Source organism: Nerophis ophidion, linkage group LG02, assembly GCF_033978795.1.
Source record: "Nerophis ophidion isolate RoL-2023_Sa linkage group LG02, RoL_Noph_v1.0, whole genome shotgun sequence".
NCBI lineage: Eukaryota > Metazoa > Chordata > Actinopteri > Syngnathiformes > Syngnathidae > Nerophis > Nerophis ophidion.
The window spans coordinates 55,644,903-55,668,713 of NC_084612.1; the positions used below are offsets into that span (position 1 = coordinate 55,644,903).

Here is a 23,811-nt window from a genome sequence, read left to right on the forward strand (position 1 = left end):
TTTTTAATGGGGGCCACCAGCAGTAAAAGCAATTCGGACCGAGAAAGCGACAATTTCCTCATTAATTTGAGCGAGGATGAAAGATTCGTGAATTAGGATATTGATAGTTAAGGACTAGAAAAAACAAAAAAAAAGCGACGGCTCCGGGTGGCAGCAGTGTGAGCGTTTCAGAGGTAATTAGACACCTTTACTAGGATAATTCTGGAAGATCCCTTATCTGCTTATTGTTTTAATAGTGTTTTAGTGAGATTATAAAATATTGTAAAGACATACTTCGAGGTTGGATGGCTGCGGTGAACACGAAGTGTCTCAGAGAGAAGCCAAGCTCACAGCTGCTGCTGGACGACGAATAATCCAAAGATTTCTCCGGTAAGATATATATCACAATTTCCCCATCCAAAAACATGCTGGTTGACATAGAGAAAACATGTTCGCTTGACTGCTCCGCTTCACAACAAATAAAGAAACACCGGCTGTGTCTCGGTGCTAAAGACAGTGTAATCCACCGATTTCCACCAACAGCATTGTTTTTTATAGTCTCTATTATTAAATGAATACATTGCAAAAGATTCAGCAACACAGATGTCCAAAAAACTGTGTAATTATGCGGTTAAAGCCAACGACTTTCAGCTGCTAGTGGTGCAGCGCTAGTATTTCCTAACAGTCCGTGACGTCACGCGTACGCTTCATCATTCCGCGACATTTTCAACAAGAAACTCGCGGGAAATTTAAAATTGCAATTTAATAAACTAAACAGGCCATATTGGCACGTGTTGCAATGTTAATTTTTCATCATTGATATATAAACTATCAGACTGTGTGGTCGGTAGTAGTGGGTTTCAGTAGGCCTTTAATATTTGCTTACATGTCCCTTGGCAAGTTTCACTGCAATAAGGCGCTTTTGGTTGCCATCCACAAGCTTACGTATACATTTCTTTAAATTCATTATTAATATAAACTTGTCAGCTTTTTGTCATTTCATTATGCCTTTATCTCTATTTTACTCTTTTGATAGAAGGAATTATTTTCTTAATTTTAAGTTATGTACATGTAAATGCTGTATCAGGACATATCCATTAAGACAGTGGTTCTCAACGTTTTTTCAATGATGTACCCCCTGTGAACATTGTTTTAATTCAAGTACCCCCTAATCAGAGCAAAGCATTTTTGGTTGAAAAAAGAAATAAAGAAAGAAAATACAGCACATAGAGGTGTTTTAAAGATGACAAAAAAAAAGAAAAAACCTTGCAAATAATATAAGAAAGATCAAATCTTCAACCTTATAAAAACACAAAAAATATTTGGCGACACTCAATATTTCAGCGGCCGAGTTTAACAAACATCTTCAGCACAATGAAAATGATTGACCTTTAACAATTGTGTTTTTATAGGTAAATATTATTATAGGACATACACCCAAAGATTTTGGCAAGGAATACCAACCTGCCAGCTGCTTCATGACTAGCTGTGTTCTGAAAATTACTTATAAAACGTATTTGATTATAGTTAAGCGTTATTTTAACAAAAATGTGACTGAATTACTCATGGACTTACTCTTTATAAAATTACTAGGGTTAGTATTTAATGTGTTACTTAAAAATACACTTTAACAATGTGGCATGATGAGATCGGGATAAGTTTCATAAGAGTAGTTTGTGTGCCTTTAAAAGATGGTGCCTGTTGCCCAGTGACGTGAGAAGTCAGCAAATCCACACTCAGTCTCACTGACATTTTAGCTTGAGCACGTTTTATTAGCTTAGCAGTTTTGTCAGCTCTGATGGCAGCTATTTTGAATCTTTCACTGGTTTGTGTTACCTCTGCTTAATATATAGATTGAATGTGCTTCCATGGCTGTGTTCTTGTCATCAAACGGTGTATTGTTTGGATGACAAGTTTGTCATTTCTGTCATTAATTTGATGTTCAATATTCCCTCCAACCCTCGTAGTTACTAGCGTGTAGTGCCTTTGTTGTCAAGTTTTAAGATTGTGAAAAAAAATACTTTTTTCCTGTTGGAACACCGAGTGTGAGAACTACTCGAGCCACAAGGGGGACACTGGGACACACACAGCTTTCAGGGATCAATGACATTTTGCATCAATCACTTGTCCATTTAGTTATAGATTAAGTTAATGTCAAACATGCTATACATATGAGAAATACTTTTATTCCAGTTTTATCTAATTTGGATAGATTTGTTTTAGGAGAAAATGCAAAATACAGTTTTATAATCTGTATTCGCACATCCATTCATCCATTCATGTTCTACCGCTTGTCCATTTAATGATCGCGGGGGGGCTGGAGCCTATCCTAGCTACATTCGGGCAGAAGGCGGTGTACACCCTGGATAAATCGCCGAGTCAACACAGATACATGTTTGCTATATTTTTTAAAGGTGAGACAAAGGTTGTTGGGCAAGTTTTACTGCGTTTACTTCAAGACTTTGGCATTTGCTACTCTGCCTAATGGTGGTGAGGTTTATGAAGATTCTGTGTTGCCCACACGAATTAATTAGACTTGTGGCGGCTGGTTTTCGAAAGGCCTATGACGTCACCTTTGCAACTTGTACAGTATATGGGGGTGGCTACATATGATGTCATCATCTAATTCAGTGGTTCTCAAACTTTTTTCAGTGATGTACCCCCTGTGAACATTTTTTTTAATTCAAGTACCCCCTAATCAGAGCAAAGCATTTTTGGTTGAAAAATAGAGATAAAGAAGTAAAATACAGCACTATGTCATCAGTTTCTGACTTATTAAATTGTATAACAGTGCAAAATATTGCTCATTTGTAGTGGTCTTTCTTGAACTTTTTGGAAAAAAAGATATAATAATAACTAAAAACTTGTTGAATAATGAACAAATGATTCAATTATAAATAAAGATTTCTACACATAGAAATAATCATTAACTTAAAGTGCCCTCTTTGGGGATTGTAATAGAGATCCATCTGGATGCATGAACTTAATTCTAAACATTTCTTCACCAAAAAAGAAATCTTTAACATCAATATTTATGGAACATGTCCACAAAAAAATCTAGCTGTCAACACTGAATATTGCATTGTTACATTTGTTTTCACAGTTTATGAACTTACATTCACAATTTGTTGAAGTATTATTAAAAAAATATAGGATCTTTGAATGGTTTCTATTTTTAGAATGTTTTAAAAAAAATCTCATGTACCCCTTGGCATACCTTCAAGTACCCTCATGGGTACGCAAACCCCCATTTGAGAATCACTGATCTAATTTGTATACTCGCAAGACGGAACTGTGGATTCATTTTGTTTTTTGTTTAACATTTTTTTTTTTTAATTTTCTGATGTTTTAAAAACATGTTTAACAACAGATTTTTATGAGATCCCGCAAATCCCCGTGTAATCAAGTGATAGGAAAAGTTGTAGTAAAGTGAACCACAAACTGTTTATTTTTTCCTTCCAGGGGTGCAGAAGAAAATCATCCCATTAGTAACTGGCAACTTTGCCCTGATAAAGAAGTTCATTTTTTGTAGCAAGTAACAACAGAACAGGAACATAATTTGTGGCGAGCGTGTCACAACAACCACTCCCGTATCAGCAATATTTGACATAAGCCCCCATATCTTCTTATAGCTGCCCGGGACATACTTTTATAGTATTCTTTAATTATGGATCTCCAGAATCAGCATATCTTCATCCATTTGTGTCAACAAGTTAAAATTTAATCTGAAAACCTTGGACAAGTTGACTTCATGTCCGTCCCCGTTAGGAGGTTTCAAAGTGTCAAATATGATCCGCCTTGAAACGAGAGTATCTTATTTTGAGAGTAAACCCGATTATTGAATTATATATGGTGCTTAAATTCCTCTCCAACACAAGCAGATTCTAGCTAACTTGAACGGTTTTGTAGCGGCCTCCGGCAAATATAGATGCTCTCAATCAAAGTTTATTTATATAGCCCAAAATCACGGGTATCTCAAGGGCTGCACAAGCCACGACGACATCCTCGGCTCGGATCCCACACTGGTAATTTGGCAAACTACTAAGTGATCACTGAGCAATGGGAGCCAATCACGTAACAGTATCAAGTTTGGTCATTTTATCATTTTGTCTCGCTGTTGATTCTCTGCTTGGAGTGAGAAAATAAACCAAAAATTAGTGCTGTATAAATGGTCGATAAAACAGGAAAAGTCACCTTGACAGTATGGCAGTTTTATTAAAAAAATTTTTTTTCAAACAAACCGTGGTCTCTAGCCACGCCCACCTATCAACCCTCGCCCGTTTCCTATTTGAGTATACGGGAACAACAGGTAGGAATTTAAGTGCAGGACTGTATAAATAAAATGAATGAAAATGGTATAAGAAATGTGCTACCATAAAAATATACACATTTAGTCCAATAATAATTACTGCATAACATAAAGGAATTTCCGTATTTAAATAAGAGTAATAGACCAAATTAAATGTGACACAGCTGTAACTTCATGGCACTAAACCTGCAAATAAGTGGTTGTGTTAACATTTATTTTCCTTATTGCCTTGATAGCTGAGGATATTATGATCAGAGGAAAGTTACATTTTCAGTAAAGATGCTTACGTTTAATATAATTTTCCTGCTTCCTTTTTTTTATAGGTCATGCATTTTTTTAATGACAATCAATATTGACCGATACAAAATCCAATTTTCAGTCATATTGCCCAGCCCCAGGCACTCGTAAGCCGAGGTATCACTGTATTCCTTTTAACACAACTAAAATGGCTTAAAACTATACTGCACGGCACCCAGGATCCTTAATTGCATTTAGTAAAAGACAAAATGCAAATTTCTAAAAAAAAATGTCTTTACTTCACCTAACAAAAGGGTGATTCACATGTGGTCTTCAGCCCTAAAAAGGGTTTAAAGTGCAAAAACATGAGCCTGCAAAACACTGCAAGGCAAGCTTAGCAAATATTAACTAAAGTAATTGGTAGTTGTGTAAGCGATAGGCAGAAAGCATCAAAGAAAACAAATATTTCAATAAAATAAATTACAATTTTGGAGTGCTGCCCTTAAGAATAACTTTAACAATGTGAATCATGCCTTAATGTAAGCTACAAACAAGTTAGAATTAGATATTGTGTCAATGAAGAATGGTGGGATAAGTTGTATCTGCAAAGTAGTTATGGACATTTGACACAATCTTTTATGAATTTTGTATTTGGGATATTAGATACCACGTAATAGGTTGTTTTAGGTTGTTTTAGTACTTTAAAAAAAAAAAATTTTCTATTTTTAACTTTCTATTACGTTTTGTTATTTTTGTTTTCAAATGTATTCTCATGGAAACACTTTTTACTTTGTGGAGTTCCAAATTTTTTCCCCCCGGAATATATATATATATATATATTTATATATATATATATATATATATATATATATATTTATATATATATATATATAGATTAGATTAGATTAGATTAGATTAGATTAGGGGTCGGCAACCCGCGGCTCCGGAGCCGCATGCGGCTCTTCGATCACTCTGATGCGGCTCAGCTTGTCACGGCTAGGGTGCATTCGCGCCCTCATCCTCGCGCTCTGCTTGTCAAACCTCGGGACATGGCCACGGCCGCGCACATCTAGGGACGCGCCGCGCGCGCCTCCGTCCTACAACAGCCGCCAGCTGCTGCAGGACGGAGGCACCGACAAAGACATGTGGGTGTCCAAGTTAAAGCGCCTGACAGCGGACTTTGAAGATGTTTCACACTAGGAAGCCGTAGTTGTTCAGAATCACAAATGGCGTGATATTGAAAACCTCCCCAAGGTAGACAAACTTGTGTTCGAAACTTGGAACGCTATCCCCGGCTTTTATGTGAACATGAAAAAGTATGCACTTGGAGTTCTGTCGATATTTGGATCCACATATGTGAGCAGGTGTTTTCCAACATGAACTTTATTAAAAACAAACATCACACACGCCTCAGATGAGAGCTTAAAATCCTGTGTGAAGATAAAGGTGGCGTCATACAGCCCTGATGTGGATACGCTGTCCGCTGCGGTTCAAGAGCAGAAATCACATTGACTAAATATGATAAATCTTTACATTTCCTATAATTTTGCATATATTCACATTTTTTAATTGTTCAGTGAAATAGACGTTTTATTATTTTGGTTGGCAGCTGACTGCACGGCGCCAGTAAAAGGAAGACAGCACAGAGAGGACGGCATTTTTGGTTCTCTGCCAGTGGATAATTTAAGTTCTGGGTTTTGTTTTTTCATTACTACAAGGAGGACTTAAATAGACATTAAGTATTTTACTTAACCTTCAACCCGACGTCTTTTTCGGAGTTAAAAACGTTTTGTTGCATGCAGAAATGCAATTACATTTTCTCTGCAGTCGTTCATTGATATCATAAATGTAACCCATAATAGTTTTTTTATACATATCATGAAGCAAAAAAAAACTTTATATGCAGTGTTCCATACATCCATCCATTTTCTACCGCGTATTCCCTTTTGGAGTCGCGGGGGGCGCTGGGGCCTATCTCAGCTACAGTCGGGCGGAAGGCGGAGTACACACTGGACAAGTCGCCACCTCATCGCAGTATTTCATTTTATTTATTTTTCATCCATCCATCCATTTTCTACCGCTTATTCCCTTTTGGGATCGCGGGGGGCACTGGCGCCTATCTCAGCTACAATCGGGCGGAAGGCGGGGTAAACCCTGGACAAGTCGTCATATATATATATATATATATATATATGTATATATATATATATGTATATATATATATATATATATATATATATATATATATATATATATATATGTATATGTATATATATATATATACATATACATAGGGCTGGGCGATATGACCTTTTTTTTAATATCGTGATATTTTTCGGCCATATCGCGATATACGATATATATCTCTGTATTTTGCCTTAGCCTTGAATGAATACTTGATACATATAATCACAGCAGTATGATGATTCTGTGTCTACAATTAAAACATTCTTGTTCATACTGCATTAATATATGCTCATTTTAAACTTTCATGCAGAGAAGGAAATCGCAATTAAGTCAATTTACCAAAACTGTATTTATTAAAGTTATTAGCAGGTGACTTTTCAAATGATGCTACATATTAGCAGTAAGGCTACTTTTGATAGCAACGCTTGTGCCCCACACTTGACAAATTAAAGTTGTCTATTCGAAATATTCCCGCTTGAAGCCGAACCACAGCCAGACGATGGACCCCGTGCTGTATTCCTTGGGAATTAGTTATTCCTTCATTTATTACTATATTCACACCTTCTTTTGCTCGTATTACAACTTGACTGGGATGAGAATCAGCACGTTCGAGTCCGCTAGCATCACAGCTAACGTTAGCCACGCTGCTTCTTCTCTGCTGGGCGAGGGCGTAACGTATGTGACGTATGACGTGACAGTATGTGACGTGTGTAAGTTTGGGCCTTTGCTGTCTGTGAGGAGACACAAGAAGGAGTGGAAAGAGCCTACAGTGTAATGCCCGCAGCTAAATACAACTGCGTGAGATCGTATTCTCGAATATTACGATATAGACAAACCGGTGATATATCGCGTGTATCGATGTATCACCCAGCTCTATATATATATATATATATATATATATATATATATATATGTGTATATATATATATATATATATATATATATATATATATATATATATATATATATATATATATATATATATATATATATATATATATATATATATATATATATATATAATATACAGGACTGTCTCAAAATTTGAATATTGTGATAAAATCCTTTATTTTCTGTAATGCAACTAAAAACATGAAAATGTCATACATTTTGGATTCATTACACATCAACTGAAATATAAAAAAAAATACCATATTTCTTTGGACCAAGTAAAAAAAAAAAAGATTTATAACAGCGAAACAAAATCAAACATTTGAAAATGTCATCTAATGCACTCAGTACTTGGTTGGGAATCCTTTTGCACGGATTACTGCATCAATACGGCGTGGCATGGAGGCAATCGGCCTGTGGCATTGCTGAGGTGTTATGGATGCCCAGGATGCTTCAATAGCAGCCTTTAGCTTATTTGCATTATTGGGCCTGGTGTCCTTCAGCTTCTTCTTCACAATAACCCACACATTCTTTATGAGGTTGAGGTCAGGGGAGTTGGCAGGCCAATGGAGGACAGTAATGCCATGGTCAGTACACCAGTTACTGGTGGTTTTGGCACTGTGGACAGGTTCCAGATCATGCTGGAAAATGAAATCATCATCTCCATAGAGCTTTTCAACAGATACAGCTTCAATGGTCGTATTCCCATGGTCAAGCCACTCCCGAACTCCAGACAACGGAAGTTCCCTCAGTCAGCAATGGTTTGGGGAGCCATGTCAGCTGCTGGTTTTGGTTCACTGTGTTTCACCAAGTCCAAAGTCAATGCAGCTGTGTACATGCTTCCTTCCATCTGTTGTAAAGCTCTATGGAGATGATGATTTAATTTTCCAGCATGATCTGGCACCTGCTCACAGTGCCAAAACCAGCAGTAACTGCTGTACTGACCATGACATTACTGTCCTCCATTGGCCTGCCAACTCTCCTGACCTAAACCCCATAGAGAATTTGTGGGGTATTGTGAAGAAGAAGCTGAAAGACACCAGACCCAATAATGCAAATGAGCTGAAGGCCGCTATTGAAGCATCCTGGGCGTCCATAACACCTCAGCAATGCCACAGGCCGATTGCCTCCATGCCACGCCATATTGATGCAGTAATCAGTGCAAAAGGATTCCCAACCAAGTACCGAGGGCATTAATTGACATTTTCAAATGTTAGATTTTGTTTTGCTGTTATAGCTGAGATAGGCGCCAGCGCCCCCCGCGACCCCGAAAGGGAATAAGCGGTAGAAAATGGATGGATAGATGTTATAAATCTTTTTTTTTTACTTGGTCTGAGAAAATATTCAAATTTTTTGAGAGAGGATTTTTGAGTTTTCTTAAGCTCTATGCCATAATCAGCAATATTAAAATAATAAAATCCTTGCAATATTTCAGTTGCTGTGTAATGAATCCAGAATGTATGACATTTTCATGTTTTTAGTTGCATTACAGAAAATACAGGACTTTATCACAATATTCTAATTTTCTGAGACAGTCCTGTGTATATATATAATATTTAATATTATATTCAATATAATATATATATATATATGTGTATATATATATATATATATATATATATATATATATATATATATATATATATATAATGTATTAATTTATGATATAAGATAAGTCAAATATAATCTCCAATCTTTTAAAAAACCCACAACATTCCGCTATGCTCAATTCTTTAGCATGAAAATAATTTGCCTTAAACAATGGCGTTTTTGTAGATAAAAATTATTACAGGACACACACGCAAATATTTTAGCCAGGAACACCAACCTGCCAACTGCTTTGTATACTGTTCTAAAAATTACTTTTAAATAGTCATTACATTTGGTGCCTTGTTACTTTACCAAAAAAGTAATTGGAATACAGAATTACTCTTTAATAAATGTAATTAATTAACAAGGTAAAGTAATTATTGCGCCACTTAGAAAAAACATAATTTGAGGTAAGTTTCAGTGTGTGTTTTCCTTTTTAAAAGCATGTGCCAGTTGCATAGTGACGTGTGATCGGTCATCAAAGTATTTTTTCGGTGGTCAAGTTTTCAGTAGATAACTTGTCAATAGTGTGCAAATAATAGGCTAGATATATAAATTCATACTGTAACGGCCACCTGGTGTTATTGTTTTATATTTCTGTAGTTTGGATTTGTAGATAGTTTTTTCCATGTTTGCAAACACTTTGTCTGTGCTTGAAAGGTGAGAATGAGAAAGTGTTATTGTGTGTCCGGGGAAGCACGGATTCACGAAACGAAAGTGTTTGCATGGGAGGTAAAATATGTGTGAACCATGCCGTATGTTATCACAAGATTGGTAATAAAGATAAAAAGTAGCGTCTGACATTGTGTGATTTCTCCTGGGGGCTACAATACATCATATTACTTTCATTTGTTTTCAAGTTAAAAAACAAACATCTTCAAGGTGTGGCGGTAATGAATACACCTTGGCAACGCGCCACATTCAATTACATTAAGGGGAAACCCTGGAGTTGCATTCGCTACACTCGGCTGGAGGCTTTGGTTTTAGACGCTACAAACCACGTTTCCATATTAGTTGGGAAATTGTGTTAGATGTAAATATAAATGGAATACAATGATTTGCAAATCCTTTTCAACCCATATTCAGTTGAATGCACTACAAAGACAAGATATTTGATGTTTAAACTCATAAACTTTATTTATTTTTTGCAAATAATAATTGACTTAGAATTTCATGGCTGCAACATGTGCCAAAGTAATTGGGAAAGGGCATGTTCACCACTGTGTTACATCACCTTTTCTTTTAACAACACTCAATAAACATTTGGGAACTGAGGAAACTAATTGTTGAAGCTCTGAAAGTGGAATTCTTTTATCATTCTTGTTTTATGTAGAGCTTTAGTCGTTCAACAGTCTGGGGTCTCCGCTGTCGTATTTTACGCTTCATAATGCGCCACACATTTTTGATGGGAGACAGGTCTGGACTGCAGGTGGGCCAGGAAAGTACCAACACTCTTTTACTACGAAACCACACTGCTATAACACGTGGCTTGGCATTGTCTTACTGAAATAAGCAGGGGTGTCCATGATAACGTTGCTTGGATGACAACATATGTTGCTCCAAAACCTGTATGGACCATTCAGCATTAATGGTGCCTTCACAGATGTGTAAGTTACCCATGCCTTGGGCACCAATACACCCCCATACCATCACGGTTGCTGGCTTTTTAATTTTGCGCCTATAACAATCCGGATGGTTATTTTCCTCTTTGTTCCGGAGCACACCACGTCCACAGTTTCCAAATATAATTTGAAATGTGGACTTGTCAGACCACAGAATACTTTTACACTTTGCATCAGTCCATCTTAGATGAGCTCGGGCCCAGCGTAGCCAGCGGAGTTGTTGATAAATGGGTTTTGCTTCGCATAGCAGAGTTTTAACTTGCCCTTATTGACGTAGCAACCAACTGTAGTTACTGACAGTGGTTTTACTAAGTGTTCCTGAGCCCATGTGGTCATATCCTTTACACACTGATGTCTGTTTTTGATGCAGTACCGCCTGAGGGGTCAGAGGTCCGTAATATCATCGCTTATGTGCAGTGATTTCTCCAGATTCTCTGAACGTTTGGATGATTTTACGGACCGTAGATGGTAAAATCCCTAATTTCCTTGCAATGGCTCGTTGAGAAATGTTGTTCTAAAATTGTTCGACAATTTGCTTACAAAGTGGTGACCCTCGCCCCATCCTTGTTTGTGAATTACTTAGCATTCATGGGAGCGGCCTTTATACCCAATCATGGCACCCACCTGTTCCCAATTAGCCTGCCCACCTGTGGGATGTTCCAAATAAGTTTTTGATTAGCATTTCTCAACTTTATCAGTATTTAGTGCCACCTTTCCCATCTTCTTTGTCACGTGTTGCTGGCATCAAATTCTAAAGTTAATGATTTTTTGCACAAAAAAAAAGTGTTTATCAGTTTGAACATCAAATATGTTGTATTTGTAGCATAATCAGCTGAAAATTGGTTGAAAATGATTTGCAAATCATTGTATTCTGTTTATATTTACATCTAACAAATTTTCCCAATTCATATGGAAACAGGGTTTGTAGAATGAGTTTGTTGTGCTGCTGTCTTTTTCAAACAAACTGTGCATCATGCAGTCATGTGTTCCAAACCTGTTGCCACAAAACCACTGACATTTTTTTTTTTTGGAACCAACAACTTGCTCTTATTTTGTGTTTGCATTATCAATGTTTTGCTATGTATGTCATAGGGCTGGGCGATATATCGAATATACTCGATGTATTGCAGGTTTGTCTCTGTGCGATGTAGAAAATGACTATTTTGTGAGTATTCGAGTATTCTTTCTCATACAGTTGCTTTTAGCTGCGAGCATTACACTACAGGCTTTTCTCAATCTTTCTTGTCTCTCCTCACAGAGAAATAAAACAAGCGTACCTTCTTACATACGTCACATACTGTGCAACTTCATACGCCCTCACCGAGCAGAGAGGTAGCGGCATGGGTAAAGTTAGCTGTGGCAGGTGGTGCAAGAGGAGCGGTGTGAGTGGTAATACGAGAGAGAAGGTGCAAACCTGGTAACAAATTTAGGAAGAATAATCAATTCCCAAGAAAAAAACAGCACAGGGTCCATCGCCTGGCGGTGGTTTGATTTCAAGCGGGAAGATGTTGAACAGTAATATGTCAAGTATGCAGCAAACGCGTTGCTACAAAAAGTAACAGCACTACTAATTTGTAGCATCATTTGAAAAGTCACCCGCTAAAGAATGAAGAGTGGGCGAAACTCCACATGGTGCCACACTCAACAAAATGCCGAAACAACCAGCACTGACCCAATTCCATTTCTTCCATTTCCACATCAACACCGTATGAAAAAAATAGTCAAAAACATAAGGGGATAAGATCCGCAGTAACCTACCACATAGTGAAGGACATACACTATTTGATTTATATTATGCAGCTAATTTTTATTTGACAGTTTTTGAAATATCTTGTGTGACACAAAAGTGCACTTTATTTGTTTTAAAACATTGTAGCGGTGTTCTGTACTAAAAGTGCACTTTAATTCAGTGTTCAGGGTTTCCTACACATTCATTTATTTGTGGCGGCCCGCCACAAAAGAATTACGGCCGCCACAAATAAAAAATAATAATTATTATTTTTTAATTTTTTTCCGGCTTTTGGCTCGCTCGACCGCTCATAATAATAGCAATGGGACTCTGTCTGTGAATGGAGCTTGTAGTTACATATTATATAAATATGTAAATATTATATAAATATGTATATAAATATGTACATAAAGTGTTGTAATTATATTCCAACTCCGCCTTCTTCTTGGTCATCGCCGCCACTGACAAAAGGAGAAATAACATTATTTTTAAATCTTAAAAAAAAAACTTGTATTTATTGATACAATTGATATATCGCCAAGGCCTACTTTCTACTACAAAGTTTAATTTATGAAACAAAACATCTCAGGGTTTTGGTTTAGATTTGAAACAATTGGAACATTGGTTATTGTCTTTTCCTGACTGAACAAAATGTACACTGAAGAACAGCACTGCAAAAACTGAAATCTAAATAATGTAAAATATCTAAATTAAGGGTGATATTTTCCTATTTTCTGTCTGATAAGATAATTCTTCGCACTAAGCAGTTTTTATGTTAGTGTTTTACTTGTTTTAAGTGTTTTGGTCCTAAATTATCTCAGTAAGACATTACAGCTTGTTGCTGAGATTTAATGACAGATATCGAGTAAAACACGCTTGAAACTGGAATATCAACTCTTGCAAAGCTGTGTCATCAACACTTACACGTATAGAACTACTTTTTTAAAGTAATAATTTCTTACTTCGAACATGGAAAAAAATAATCATGATGCCGAGCGCATATCATTATGTCAAGATATTGGCACTAGCATTTACTTAATTTAAGAATATTTTTCAACATATTGAGCAAAAAGGTCTCTTTTTTTTCTACCAAGAAAAGTGCACATGGTGTTAGTGAGAATATAATTATTTTAAGGTATTTTGGGGTTCATTGAGGTTAGCTAGTTTTACTTGTTTTGGAAAGTCTTGACAAGCCAAATTTTCTTATTCCATTGGCAGATAATTTTGCTTTGTTCAAATAAAATACTTCTAATTTTTGTTTTGTTTTTTCTTGTCTTTGAACACTGACTTTTTGCAGTGAGCATATTGCTGTTGCCTCAAGTCAGTTGTGATTGCATGTTGTGAGAATGAGTTGATTGCTGTAAGGGTTACCGCTAAACTCAATATTTAAATTTGTGTTGGTCACTGTGCCAGTTAACATCATGTGCCTTTTATTTAGCTTTTGTAAGTCCGTGTCCTTTACTTAATCTCATCCTCGTGCATGCATCAGGTTTCTGTTGATGCTAATTGGTTAAGCGTGCATCACGGGAGACATTGTAAAATAACAACAGGCGGTGTCTTTACGCAAACATCCATGCTAATTCCGCTTCAGATGATGTCACGTTTAGTGTTTTGACACAATTTTGACTTCTTGTGACTGATAAGGTTTTTGTCTCGCAAACACTAGTGGAAGAAAGGCTTTTTGTTCTTGTAATATTACCAGTTTTCTTTCTCATGAAATTAATATGGTCAAAATGTTAATCTCATTAAATAAATACATTGAACCCCAGTCATTGAGTCGGATAGACTTGAAATTCCGGGAACATATTAAAGTTAAAAGTTAAAGTACCAATGATTGTCACACACACACTAGGTGTGGCGAAATTATTCTCTGCATTTGACCCATCGCCCTTGATCACCCCCTGGGAGGTGAGGGCAGCAGTGGGCAGCAGCGGTGCCGCGCCCAGGAATTATTTATGGTGATTTAACCCCCAATTCTAACCCTTAATGCTGAGTGCCAGGCAGGGAGATAATGGGTCCCCTTTTTATAGTCTTTGGTATGACTCGGCCGGGGTTTGAACTCACAACCTACCGATCTCAGGGCGGACACTCTAACCATTAGGCCACTGAGTAGTAAAGTAAAAAAATAATTAATTAATTAATTAATTTAGAGTTATTTGGACACTAGAGGAGCATAAGGGTTAGGGTTATTAATAATCAATAATTCTGAGGTTTTTGAGGGAAGACTCTTAGTTAATGGCTTATTAGTTGTATAGTAAGACCATGCATCCATCCATCCATCCATCCATTTTCTACCGCTTATTCCCTTTCGGGGTCGCGGGGGGCGCTGGCGTTAATAAGTACTTAATAATGACTAATTAAGAGCCAATGTTACCAATTTGCATTTTAATAAGCAACCAATTCATGGTGAATATGTGTTCCCCATACTAAAGTGTTACCTGTATTTTATTATTGTGGGGTGTGCTGCTGATTCAGATATAGATCATCTTTTGAGTGAGATCAACCGATACAATCACATTAAATGGTAAATGGGTTGTACTTGTATTAGGGGTGTAACGGTACACAAAAATTTCGGTTCTCTACGTACTTCGGTTTAGAGGTCACGGTTCGGTTCATTTTCGGTACAGTAAGAAAACAACAAAATATAAATTTTTGGGGTATTTATTTACCAAATTTGTAAACAATGGCTTGATCCTTTTAACATTGGGAACACTATAATAATTCTGCCCACGTTAATCCACATTATACTGCTTTAAGTTGTTGCTTAGATGAAATAAAATGACACAACTTTTCTTCTGTCACTATAGACAGCGATTTTAAACTAGACAAACAAGTCAATGGCGTTTTAAAATCGTGTTTTTATCACCTTCGTCTTTTAGTAAAGGTTAAACCGTTTTTATCTTTTAACCTTTTTGAACAAGTCGTGCATGCTTTTATTTCAAGTCGCCTGGACTACTGCAATGCACTTTATGCTGGCATTAGCCAAAAAGCTCTCTCCCGGTTGCAGTTAGTCCAGAACGCGGCGGCAGCACGACTTTTAACAGGGGCCAGGAAACGCCAGCATATAACCCCAATTCTTCAGAGTTTGCACTGGCTCCCTGTTCATTTTAGAATTGAATTTAAAACATTGCTGTTTGTTTTTAAATCTTTACATGGACTGGCACCTCAATATATCTCGGACCTCATCCAAATTTACATCCCTGCGCGCGCTCTGAGGTCCGAAAGCCAGCTCCTGCTCGTGGTGCCCAAGACCAGACTTAAGACCAGGGGAGACAGGGCCTTCTCTGTGGTCAGCCCTAAGCTCTGGAACACTCCGCCGCTCCATGTTCAAACGGCTTCCACAGTGGAGTGTTTTAAGTCTCGTCTTAAGACCCACTTTTATTCTTTGGCTTTTTAACACTACGTGAGTTGTGTGGTCCTCTGTCCTCTGTTGTCCTCTGTGTTTTTTATACACTTTTATTTTTATTTTACTGTTTTAATTGATTTTACCCTTTAAAATAGTTTTTAATCATATTTGTTTTTATATTGTTTTTATTGGTTTTATTTTTATTCATTTTTTGTTTTATTCAGTCATTGGTGGAGCATAATATTGTTTTTAACATGGCTGTGCAGCACTTTGGAAACGTTATTGTTGTTTAAATGTGCTATATAAATAAAGTGGATTGGATTGGATTGGATTATACATATTAAAAGTGCAACATTAAACTGTTTCAAGTCAACTCATCATGCTTGATTTATTACAGCATTGGGGAAGCCTGTAGTTGATTTTTATTATGTAAATGTTATATTTTTATTACATGTGATAGCATGGACCCTGCCATTCAAAACTAGGCTGCTACATTACTAATGATTGATGTAACTATAGCTAAAAATTCATCCCTGACCACCAAGGAGTTTATGTAGGCTTTATGATGCACTTAAATTATTTTATACACTATCAGAGACAGAAAGTCTTCATTTAATATAATGTCCTTTTTTGCTGCTTCCACACACCTCAATCAACACTGTCCGTAACACACGCAAACACACACGCGCGCACTCACACACACCGCAAAATGAGTTAACGTTTCGCTAAAAGCTAACTAGCCTTCACCTAAAGCCAGGACTGCGAGTGAGTTGAGCTGCAGTTTGTTTCTAGAAGGTGAACGGGCTCATAGTGATGTTTAGAAAGTAGTTGACTTGGAATATAATTTGGGGAGAGTGAGTTGGTGTACCCCGCCTTCCGCCCGATTGTAGCTGAGATAGGCGCTAGCGCCCCCCGCGTCCCCAAAAAAAGGGAATAAGCGGTAGAAAATGGATGGATGGAGTTGCTCCCCTGCTAAACACCTATCTGCTCGACATCGACACTTAAGCCTTGACGACATGCCCTCTAAATACGCATTGCTGATTGGCTTTGTATGTAACCAATCAGATGGTTGTGTGGGCGGGACAATGCAGGGTGCTGTGTACAGACACAGAGGCAGAACGGAGCGGAGCAGCTGAGCTTGTTAAGACCATAGCATAGGCGGCTACTTCATATGTACGTGTTGAACTCGTTCGGTATTCCTCCGCACCGAACTGAAACCCCCGTACCGAAACGGTTCAATACAAATACATGTACCGTTACAGCCCTAACTTGTATAGCGCTTTTCTACCTTCAAGGTACTCAAAGCGCTTTGACACTACTTCCACGTTCACCCATTCACACACACATTCACACACTGATGGAGGGAGCTGCCATGCAAGGCGCTAACCAGCACCCATCAGGAGCAAGGGTGAAGTGTCTTGCACAGGACACAATGGATGTGACGAGGTGTGTACTAGGTGGGGATTGAACTAGGGACCCTCGGGTTGCGCACAGCCACTCTCCCAACTGCGCCACGCCACATTAACTGTACATTTTGTAATTCATCAATGGTGTTGCCATTGACAGTATAACAATAATATAACACCATGTTTAAACTTGTTCTTTATTCTACATACACTTGTTTGATAAAAAAAAAACTGTCAATAGTACATAATAACTTAAATAATATCTATTACACATTTAAATCCCTAAGTTTGTAAACAATAACAAAATTGACCAAAAAACCATGTTGTAAAAAAAAAAGGGCATTTTGATCACCACTCTTTTGCACATTTTACCAGGAAGGAACAGTGTTGCCAAACGACAAAATTGATTTTCGAAGATTTGTCTTTTTACACTAATAGAAGTAATATGTTTTGGGTAGCAACTTTCTGGATGTGTTACAGCACAATTTGCGCATGTAAAGCACACTTCCTGGGATTGTGCTGGAATTTCTTTGCGCGGTGAATTATTTGTCTTTTCATGACCACTTCTAATTAGATTAGAGAAAAAAAAAACATGCGTAAGCCACACTCCACTTGGCCACGTCCTTTTGCTACAGTTGTGGTGTAAAGAACATAATGTCATGTCTGTCTTGAGTTTCCAATCATTTCTACAACTCTTATTTTTTTGTGATACAGTGATTGGAGCACATAATTGTTGGTCACAAAAACATTCATGAAGTTTGCTTCTTTTATGAATTTATTATGAGTCTACTGAAAATGTGAGCACATCTGCTGGGTCAAAAGTATACATACAGCAATGTTAATATTTGCTTACATGTCCCTTGGCAAGTTTCACTGCAATAAGGCACTTTTGGTAGCCATCCACAAGCTTCTGGCAAGCTTCTGCTTGAATTCTTGACCCCTCCTCTTGACAAAATTGGTGTAGTTCAGCTAAAATTGTTGGTTTTCTAACATGGACTTGTTTCTTCAGCATTGCCCACATGTTTAAGTCAGGACTTTGGGAAGGCCATTCTAAAACCTTCATTCTAGCCTGATTTAGCCATTCCTTTACCACTTTTGACTTGTGTTTGGGGTCATTGTCCTGTTGGAACACCCAACTGCCCCCAAGACCCAACCTCCGGACTGATAATTTTAGCTTGTCCTGAAGAATTTGGAGGTAATCCTCCTTTTTCATTCTCCCATTTACTCTCTGTAAAGCATCAGTTCCATTGGCAGCAAAACAGGCCCAGAGCATAATACTGCTTGACGGTAGGATTGGTGTTCCTCCGCTTTAAGCCCTTACATTTTCTCCTCCAAATATATTGCTGGGTATTGTGGCCAAACAGCTCATTTTTTGTTTCATCTGACCACGGAACTTTCCTCCAGAATTTTTTGTCTTTGTCCATGTGATGTCAGATGAAACAAAAATTGAGATTTGTAGAAATGATTGGAAACCCAAATCAGCCATGATATTATGTTCTTTACATTTGTATGTAAACTTTTGACTACGACTGTATGTCTTTCTGGCATAGCAGGTGTGTTATGAAGCATACAATGCATACGGCCACAGTTGCATTGGAATAATTTTTTGAGAAAGGGGGAAAGATAGGCACCAAATCCGCATTTGTGACAGGCTTCCACAGATACATAAATACGTATATGGTGTCTTTCTGGCAAAGCAGGTGTGTTGTGAAGCGTACAATGCATGCGGCCACAGTTCCATTATAATTTGTTTATGAGAAAGAGAGCAACACAGGCACCAAATACGCATTTTTGACAGGCTTCCACAAATAAATAAATATATGGGAAACACTGGCATTTTTTTTTTTTAAAAGACAGCAGCTTCTTCTTTGGCGCTGACTCCTAAGTGCTCAAATGCCATCAATTGACGAACTGTAGCTCACTGGGGAAAAAGTTCACAGTCTTCAAATAAAACAGTAGCAATATATATATCATTTATTACTTTTATTGGATAGTTTTAGGAGACAGTTTTGATAGTATCCATTTGTCCATGTTCTTAAAGAGGCAAAGATGTCTGGAGCAACATCAACACTTGGCATCATGCAGCAAAAAGTTATTACACTATATTGCCAAAAGTATTTGGCTACCCATCCAAAAAATGAGAATAAGGTGTCCTAATCACTTGGCCTGGCCACAGGTGTATAAAATCAAGCACTTAGGTATGGAGACCGTTTCTACAAACATTCGTGAAATAATTGGCCGCTCTCAGTAATTTCCAGCGTGGAACTGTCATAGGATGCCACCTGTGAAACAAATTCAATCGTGAAATTTCCTCGCTCCTAAATATTCCCAAAGTCAACTGTCGGCTCTGTTTTAAGAAAAAAAAGAGTTTGGGAACAACAGAAACTCAGCCACCAAGTGGTAGGCCACGTAAAATGACAGAGAGGGGTCAGTTGATGCTGAAGCTCATAGTGCAAAGACTTTCTGCACAGTTAGTTTCTACAGAGCTCCAAACTTCACGTGTCCTTCCAATTAGCCTACGTACACTATGCAGAGAGCTTCATGGAATGGGTTTCCATGGCCGATGACCTGAATCTAAGGCATAAATCACCAAGTCCATTGCAAACTTCACGTGTCCTTCCAATTAGCCCACGTACACTACGCAGAGAGCATCAGGGAATGGGTTTCCTTGGTCGATCAGCTGCACCTAAGGAATAAATCACCAAGTCCGTTGCAAAGCGTCGAATGCAGTGGTGTAAAGCACGTCTCCACTGGACTCTAGAGCAGTGGAGACGCCTTCTCTGGAGTGACGAATCACGCTTTTCCATCTGGCAATGTGATGGCCCAGTCTGGGTTTGGAGGTTGCCAAGAGAACGTTACATTTCGGACTGCATTGTGCCGATTGTTAAATTTGGTGGAGGAGGAATTATGGTGTGGGGTTGTTTTTCAGGAGTTGGGCTTGGCCCCTTAGTTCCAGTGAAAGGAACTTTGAATGCTCCAGAATACCAAAACATTTTGGTCAATTCCATGCGCCCAACCTTGTAGGAACAGTTTGGAGCGGGCCCCTTCCTCTTCCAACATGACTGTGCACCAGTGCACAAAACAAGGTCCATAAAGACATGGATGACAAAGTCTGGTGTGGATGAACTTGACTGGCCTGCACAGAATCCTGGCCTGAACCCGATAGATGAATTAGAATGGAAACTGAGAGCCAAGCCTTCAGTGTGTGACCTCACCCATGCAATTTTGGAAGAATGGTGGAAAATTCCTATAAACACACTCCACAACCTTGTGGACAGCCTTCCCAGAAGAGTTGGTGTAATAGCTGCAAAAGGTGGACCTCATCATATTGAACCCTATGGGTTAGGTATTGGATGGCACTTCAAGTTCATTTGTGATTCAAGGCAGGTGGCCAAATACTTTTGGCGATATAGTGTGTGTAGCCAAGGTGAAAACGATTTGTCACTCTGTCATGAGACTTAAGCGAGTGACATGTGTGACGTTTGCGTCTTTAATTAGTGGGGTTACGACAAATTTTGTCCAAATGTCCATAATAAACTTAAAGGGGAACTGCATTAATTTTGGAATGTTGTACTTGTGTCTGTTGTGAGATGTGCCTTTGTTGTCCATTTCAGGCCACCATAGGTCACCAGACCTGTTAATACTAGCCAAGTTTGTCGCTCATGTGTGGTGAACTGCACTAGTGCAGACGGCTGAGGGGAGTCGTGTAAAAAAATAAAATGGAAAAAGCTCATGAACATGACACAGTTAAGGACTACACGCCTACAGACACTAAACAATGTCAAAAACGACCACATTTGCTGAATTGAGGCAGCGCTTATCACGCTTTCAAACCTTACAAGCCTTACCGTTTGACTGATTGACTTACTACTATCAGTGCAGTCCTACAATTGTATACTTTTTTTAAAAATCCGTCTGAATATCAAATTTAAGGTGTTATTTTTTGCATGATTAATCTAAGGGTTTTTACTGCCCCGCGGAAACCCTGAATGTGCTTCGTCCAAAACTCAGTTGACAATTTTTTTTACGATAACACACGCAAACGTTCACATTCACAGACACACGCATGATCACGGTCGATAAAGGTGGATTGTTCCGTGCGGGATCACACCAAGCATTGTTGCTTCCCTACTGTTTACTACTGCGGTAACTTGTAACAGACATTTCCTCATGTTTGATGGAGGAACTTAAGCTAACAGCGTACGATCGAACTCAAATTAATCTCGATTTATGATCACAATCATACAAAACCCAAAAGCAGTGAAGTTTTCACGTTGTATAAATGGTAAATACAAACGGGATACAATGATTTGCAAATTCTTTTCAACTTATATTTAATTGAATAGACTGCAAAGACAAGATATTTAATGCTGCAACTGAGAAACTTAAATATTTTTTTGAAAATTATCATGAACTTAGAATTGAATGGCAGCAACACATTGTAAAAAAGTTGTCACAGGGGCATGTTTACCACTGTGTTACATGGCCTTTCATTTTAACAACACTCAGTAAACGTGTGGGAACTGAGGAGACACATTTTTGAAGTGAAAATATTTCCCATACTTGCTTGATGGCAGCATGTCCTTAAACCAGTTATAAAGAATCTTTGAATCCTCCACGGCACAACAGTAAACAACACAAAATAATAATAAATAAATAATATAAGTAATACTTTACATTTGGGAATGACTGGTATCAGATTTAATGCATATTAATGTTCACTACATATTTACAATATATACATTTTGTTTTTCCACATATAATCATTGTTTATTAAAAAAAAAACATTAAAAAGTGTATTATTTGATATCAATCAGATTAGGGTTAGTCAGTCTGGTACTTGTTTGGTCATAGTACAGAGCAGACACTTTTGTTTCATAGAGGATCTTTGACTAGTGTTTTTGGAGTTTCATCAATCTGTGGGAGCCTGTCACAGTAGCGCATTTTCAACAACAGACTGCTCTTGTTTTACATAGGATCTTTGAATTTACACCTGTGGAGCTGGTTTTTAAAACGAGTAATAATCCTGTCACATTTTAGGCTTCATAATGCGCCACATATTTTCAATGGGAGACAGGTCTGGACTACAGGCAGGCCAGTCTAGTACCCGCACTCTTTTTCTATGAAACCGAGTTGTTGTAACACATAGCTTGGCATTGTCTTGTTGAAATAAGCAGTGGTGTCTATGATAGCATTGCTTGGATGGCAACAGATGTTGCTCCAAAACCTGTATGTACCTTTCAGCATTATTGGTCCCTTCACATGTGTAAGTTACCCATGCCTTGGGCACTATTGCACCCCCATACCATCACAGATCCTGGCTTTTACACTTTTCACCTAAACAATTTCCAAAAACAATTGAAACGTGGACTCGTCAGACTACAGAACACTTTTCTACATTCTGCATCAGTGCATCTTAGATGAGCTCGGGCCCAGCTTTCTCTGTGTTTCTGGGTGTTGTTGATAAATGGCTTTGGCTTTGCATAGTAGAGTTTTAACTTGCACTTTTGGATGTAGCGACAAACTGTAGTTACTGAAAGTGTTTTTCTGAAGTGTTCTTGAGCCCATGTGGTGATATCCTTTACACACTGATGTTGGGTTTTTATGCAGTACCGCCTGAGGGATCGAAGGTCACGGGCATTCAGTGTTGGTTTTCAGCCTTACCGCTTTTGTGGAGTGATTTCTCCAGATTCTCTGAACCTTTTGATGATATTACAGACCATAGATGGTGAAATCCCTAAATTCTTTGCAATAGCTCATTGAAAAATGTTGTTCTTAAACTGTTCGACAATTTGCTCACGCATTTGTTCACAAAGTGGTGACCCTCGCCCTAATTAAGTATTTCATGCTAAACATTTCTGACACTTCATTTTACACATTATCGCATGTTTACCATCTTTTCTTTTTGGGCATATACCGCAATAATAATCACACTGTGGCCTTAATACCCAGATAACATCGCACCGTGAGATTTGATACTGTTACATACCTAGTATATATATATTTAAAATAAATATTTTATTATTAATCAGCATTTATGCATATTTTTGTATCGTTTTGTCATATTTTCAATTGTTGCTGCTTATTGTACAATATACTTAAAATTTGTTTCAAGTGTGCTGCTTATTGTACAATATACTTAGAATTTGTTTCAAGTGTCTAGACAATTTTAATGACGGTTTTGTTAAAAATAACGATCAACAAATCTAGCATCTTTTTCTGTGACTATTATAAAATGTACTTGTGTTTTGAGACTCTACTTCAGTCCGATGTGACTGACGAAAAAGCCGTTACACTTGCTTTGTGCTGCTGCACCAGTTGGACCTTCTACCCTTAAAAGCTACCACCGTCCTCTTAATATTTGCACATTTTGTTGATCGCTGTCCGCGGGTGTATCTGAGTTATAAGTTGCATCCACATTGCAGACATACTGACACTGCTGCAGACAACGGCGTGCATCTTGTTTATATCTGTTTTTTTAGTGAGGCCAAACATTGCAATGTACAACACTTGAA

The 23,811-nt window shown here is 37.8% G+C and overlaps 1 protein-coding gene across 1 annotated transcript in view; it reads left to right on the forward strand.

Annotated features, from left to right (window-relative positions):
• shmt2 (serine hydroxymethyltransferase 2 (mitochondrial)) overlaps window positions 1–23,811 on the forward strand; it is a 78,556-nt gene that overhangs the window by 1,046 nt on the left and 53,699 nt on the right. The gene's annotated exons all lie outside the window — the stretch shown is intronic.